The 5,935-nt window shown below is 46.1% G+C and overlaps 1 pseudogene; it reads right to left on the reverse strand.

The window, feature by feature from the left end:
• Nucleotides 1–2,674: 2,674 nt before the first annotated feature.
• On the reverse strand, nt 2,675–5,112 carry LOC147638185 (uncharacterized; annotated as a pseudogene).
• Between the last annotated feature and the right edge of the window lie 823 nt (nt 5,113–5,935).

Consider the following 5,935-nt stretch of genomic DNA (forward strand, 5'->3'; position numbering starts at 1 on the left):
TATTAGTGATACCATTACAGCAGCGCTTTGCAACCTATTATATAGCGAAGTCTAGCGTCTCCTGAGTCCTGAGTCGTCATCCTCACTGGATTCTTTTTTAAAAAAAAAAAAAACCAAATACGCAGTGAATTAATTAGAAAGCCAAAAAATACATCAGATCACCCAAGGGAAAGGTGATAAGCTAGGTGGGTATTCATATACATCAGGACTCTTTAGACAAAAGAAGTAAGCATCAGGACCTTTTACACAGACTGACCAAGCTAACATAATGATTTACAAATTGTCAATTTCCGCCTGTAGCTTGGCCACAAATTCATGAGCTTTTTCAAATCTCCTTTCCAGGTCATGTATGTCATTAGCAAGCTCCTGTAACCATTCGTGTGTTGTGTTCATTGTTCCATCCTCTTCCAATGCCTGATGGGAGTCACTGTCTTGTTCACTGTAAAACTTCACTGCATCCTTAATCACCCCAATGCGCCGCCTGTAAATTCTTACCCTGTCCAACTTGAGAGTAGAATCCTGCACTACACATCCAGAAAAGAGGGCTTTCAAGCTGAGAGCCTGAAAAGCAGGAGTAAATAGAACATTATTTCTGAAGGACCATATGACCCAGAGAAATTCTGCCACTTGTTCCAATATTCAGAAATCAGAGACACTGAGTCTCCTAATATCAGTTGTTTCCAAGAGGTGGGAAATCCTAATGTCCTGAACAAAGGGGCTAAAATTGGGGAGTTGGTTGGGCAATTGAGGAAAAGATGGGGAATATCCTCAACTGATTGTTTGCATCTTGTACAAAATCCATCACTCTGACCCGCTTCCCTGCTTTTGGAACCAGTCCATACAGCTTTGTGGAGCAAAAGCCACAGCAAAACTGAGTGTTTGGGCTGAATGTTACTCTGCCAGATGCTCTGGAACTTAAAAGCCCACTGTTGTCTGTCCAATGCTAAGTGCCATCTCCTGTTTAATGTGACATGTAAAGGAGGGACCAACTCTCTTGAGCATGAGGGAGGGTTATTAAGGGAAGCGCCTCCTTTCCATATTACATCTCTGAGGGGTGGAGAGCTATCAGTCTCAAATATCCAATACAGATCTTTAGGGAACATAGATATTCTGTTAGCTATTAGCTGAATTTCCCAAGGTTGGAAGGGAATAGAAATGAGTAACTGTTCAGAAGAATACCACCTGTTGTTGTTCACATCCCATAGATCAGACCAGGTCCTAATACCTTTCTCATGAACTCTTCTGGCTGTTCTAACTTGGGGTGGGGGAAGCAGAGGAATAGGTGGCTTGGACCACCAGATGGATTCTTCTTTTCTGATGGTTTGATCCTTTCTATTATCATTTCTGAACTGAAGCAAATGTCTCCATCTGTTCCAAGCCTGCCAGAGGGACTTGAGAAGGAGGGACCCCAAAGGAGTGACTTCAGCTGGGCCAAAAAAGATGGTAACCCAAGGGAGATTGACCCACTGTTTGTGTTCTTTGAGATAAAACTGATTCAGCTTCCTAAACAGAAGGAAAGCCCAGTCAGCAGAGGGCTGGTCCAACGCTCTGATTATAACTTTGATAGCAAGTTTGTCTGCCCACCCTCTTAAATCTCTGACTCCTAGGCCACCTTTATTCTTAGGGAGGATGCAGATTTCCCATTTCACCTTAGCGGCACCCTTCTTGTTAGGATCTCCAGACCACAAAAAATTCCTACATATCTTAACCACTTCTTTCAAATGGCAATCTGGGGGTCTCCAACAGCTGAGAAAGAATAGAAGGTAGGCAGAGATGAAGTGGTTGAGCACAAACACTCTGCCTGCAATATTGGCCTGATATCCCAGCCATCTGTTCAGCTTTCCTTTAAATCTCTCCAGCACCCATTCCCATCTCTGCTTCATAGAAATGCCAAAGCCCATAGGGATGCCTAGTAGCCTAAAGGGCTGTCCTTCTGGAATAATAGTGCAACCCTGACTTGCCATCCATTCAGGAATGGGGGAGATGAAGGACCTGACTCCAGTTTTATGGTGGTTGATCTTGGAGCCTGAGGCAGAGCAAAAGATACCCAATGCCTTCCAAAAGTTCTTCAGGGAGCTTTCTTCGTTTTTCAGCAGAGCATTTGTGTCATCAGCAAACTGAGATAGGCAAAGCTGTTTGGAGGAGTTGGGGAGGTTGATTCCCTTTATCAATTGTCTTTCCATATACCCTTTGATTAAGCAGTTAAAGCCATCTCCTGCTATGGCAAATAACAGTGGGGCTAGGGGGCATCCTTGCCTGACTGACCTATTCAAACTGAAGGCTTCAGAAAGCATGCCATTGATGGCAACTTTAGCATGTGCATTTCCCAGCAAGGTCTGGACAAAACCCACCAAGTTCTCCCCAAATCCCATGTGGGAAAGGCTTTCCAAAATGAAGGACCATTCAAGTCTATCATAAGCTTTGTCATAATCCACTTTGACGAACACAAAGTCTTGTTCAGTCTCCTCAGCATGTTCAATCCCTTCCCAAAGTACAATTACTGCTTCAAGAATCCTCCTCCCTTTAATGAACCCTTTCTGCTCTTCACTAATCCACTTGGAGAGGTGGCTGGAAATTCTGTTGGCAACAGCTTTGGCAAAGATCTTGTAGCAAGTGTTCAGCATAGTAAGTGGCCTCCAGTTTCCGAGCTCATCCTTTGGACCTCTTTTATGAATCAGCTTAATGACCCCTGTGTTTATAAGGTTAGGAAGTGCCTTGTACTTCACGGATTCTTCCCACACTTTCAGCAGGCAGGGAGTTAACTCCTCTTTATACACCTGGAAAAATTCAGCAGGTAATCCATCCAACCCGCCGGGGGTTTTATTGGGCTTCAACTGTTCAATAGCTGCATACAGGTCAACCTGACTAATCGGAGAATCAATCAGGGGAACAGCCTCAACTGGGATGACTTTGTTCCTAACCTCCCAGATTAGCTCCCTATTGGCTCTTACTTGTGCTGTAACTTCTTCTTTTGGGCTGAAGAGTGCTTCAAAGTGTTTTTTAACAAACTCCAAATTGTGGGTGTCTGATTCAGCTGGACCATTTTCAGTCAGCAATCTTGGCATGAGTTCCTTGACATTCTTCTTCCTCAGGAGTTTGAACATCTCCTTTGAGGGCCTGACTACTTTCCCAGCCCACCACTCTTTAAAAAAGAGAGTTGAGTGCTGGAGGGCCAACTCTTCTTCCACCCTTAGCTGACTTCTAAGGACCAGAATCTGATTTTGAATATCCAACGAAGTAGAATGGCCAGACTCCAGCCTGCACAATTCTGAGTAGATTTGCTCTTTCTTTTCCTTTCTCATTCTAGTCACAGACTTTCTAGTAAGGATGAGAAACTGCTGTGTTTTCCTAATAGCTGAATTCCAACACTTTGCAAGGGAACCTTTCTGGCCAAAAGAATTTGACCATATGTCTGCAACCTCTTTCCTAACTTCAGGTCTAGTGAACAGATCTCGGTCAATGTGAAACCAATTGTTTCTGATCTTACTAGCTTTATCATCCAGTACAGTTAGTAAGGGGTAATGGTCAGAAATGCAGGAGGTATACTTTGGTTTAGATTTCACCCTGTTGAATTGATTGGCTACTTGAAGAGAGATATAACACCTATCGAGTCTTGCCTTTCTTGCTAGAGCATCTCTGCTGTAATTCTGCCAAGTAAACTCTCCTTCAATTCCAGCATCCCATAGGTCATGGTAATCTTTGCAAGCTTCCCAGCTAGTCTTCTCCTGACCCTGTAAGACCTGTCCCTGCTTGAGAAATCTGTCATCCAGAGATTCAACCATGTTGAAATCTCCCAGCAAGATAAGGGGTCCTGGAGTTGCAGTCAGTTCTTCCCAAATTTTTGCCCTATTAACAGAGCAACCTCCTGCATACACTGAGACAAGAGTGCAATTGAAAGGGGGAGGCAGGGGGATGACACACCAAAACTGGGAAGTGATGGCTAGGTGTAGACATGAGGCTAGCTCCCTTTTTAGGCCTATGGCAGTGCCACCAGAGCCCCTCTCATGTGCTGAATGGATCCAGATAAAGTCTGGATGAATTTCCTTTAGTCTCCTTTGGAGGTCATCACCAACCACCTTTATTTCCTGCAAAGCACAGACATCTACAGGATACTCCTTGATCCACCTGTTTAATTTTTTGGTTTTAAAGGGGTCAGTAATCCCCTTAACATTCCAAGACAGCACTCTCATCGGTTAACCTTTTTCTTTCCTTTACCCTGGTGATCTTTGGAAGGGGTTCTGGCCACTGCCGAATGGGAGCGTTTATTGTCCTTTTGGATTTCCATTGGAGCTATAGACCGGTTGGGATTCACTTCCTGCAAGGGGGGTTGAGAGGCTTGGTTAAGATCAATGGAGTTATCCCTTATAACCAGCTGTAAAGAGTTGCCCTTCTCGTTACTCCCTTCTAGCTTGTCACTCAGGAGGAGTGGCTGCAATTTCTTCCCTGTCCGACTCAGATCCTGGGACATCTGAGTTCTCTGAATCCACCCACTCTGGTAGGTCTGCCAAAAGAGCAAAGCGGTTAGGGTTCTTCCCTCTTGCTTTGTTATTCTTAGATGTCTCACCCTTCTTATCTGTGGTGCCCGCAGATTGTCCAGTGGAAGGAGGAGTAGGCTGGCGATTCTCAAAAGACTTGGTCTGGGAATCGATAGGGACTTGAGCCTGCTGTTGTTTCGGCTGAGCTGGGGGGGAATTTTACAGGACACTCTCTGACAAAATGGCCAGCCATCCCACAATGGAAGCAGGCGTTGGGAAGGTATTTGTAAACTAAAGGTTGTTCACAGGTCTCACCATCATCTGTAGCAATGATAATTGAATCTGGCAGAGGTTTAGAAAGGTTCAGCTCTATCAGCATTTGAGGATGCCAAGAAGGATTGAAGTCTCTCTGGGGCTTGCCACCAAGGACTTTACCCAGCTGCTCTCCAATAGGCCTGAGGTGATGATGAAAATGAAGGGGCAGGTTAGGGAGTTCAACCCATACTGGGTAGTTTTCACTGGCAGACTTCTCAGGACTGAAGTCCTTACTCCACTTGAACAAGCATAGGGGGGAGGTACGAATGACCCAGTGTCCCATGCTTAGAACCTCAAAAGCCATTTCAGGGGTCTTAAACATGAAAAGGTAGTGGTTTTTAGGAAGAGCCTGAATGGCTTCTACAATACAGCCCCTACTGCCCCACTGTTGTTTGACCCAGGATTTCAACATTTCCACTGGTGGGGGCCGAGGGCCCGCAATCAGACCTAACAGAGCTCGGGTCTCTAAGTCCTTTTCAATTTTCCTCACCTGGCTAGCAGGAAGAATTACCAGTGGTTTACCTGGATAAGGATGTCCCTGCGCTGCTCCATCAGCTTTTTGGCGGTTGCTGCAGAAAACCTCCGGGGTAGAGTCTGGCGATTTCCCTGCACAGCCTTCTTGAGTGGGGTCGAATGCGCGCCTGGTGTCTGAATGAAAGGGTTCGCTGGAAAGGCATTATCTGCAGCCTTGCTTTCCAGCGCTTCCTGAACTTGAGAGGCCACCTCTCTTGGCAAAGACTGTAAAAATTGCTGGGAGAAAAGGGCAGCCGGTCCGGCACTGAAAGGGGGAGAAAGGTTCTGGTTCATAAGAGCTCGATGGGGGAGAGGGTTTGTGGGATGCCACGCATTGACTTGAATAGGGGGGGAGAGGAGAGAACGATGAGGAGGGGAGAGGGACGAGGAAGACATGACCTAACAGCACTACTGCGCTTCAGAACAAAAAACTTCTTTGGGAAGCTCCCCCCTCGCGGGGGGAGGGCCTTACCACGCGGTGAGAGTCAGCAAGCAGAGCCAGGAGGGGGAGACGAGGAGCCTGGAGGGGAAAGGGCAGGCGGAGCATGCAAACAAGCAGACAAGCATGGGCGACACCTGGGTATGCAGAGTAACAGTCCGCTCCAATTAAAGTCTCGTCTTTTCTAATGGCG

The sequence above is a fragment of the Cibotium barometz genome, chromosome 5 (genome assembly GCF_041138505.1).
Source record: "Cibotium barometz isolate CiBa-2024 chromosome 5, ASM4113850v1, whole genome shotgun sequence".
In the NCBI taxonomy this organism is placed as follows: Eukaryota; Viridiplantae; Streptophyta; class Polypodiopsida; order Cyatheales; family Cibotiaceae; genus Cibotium; species Cibotium barometz.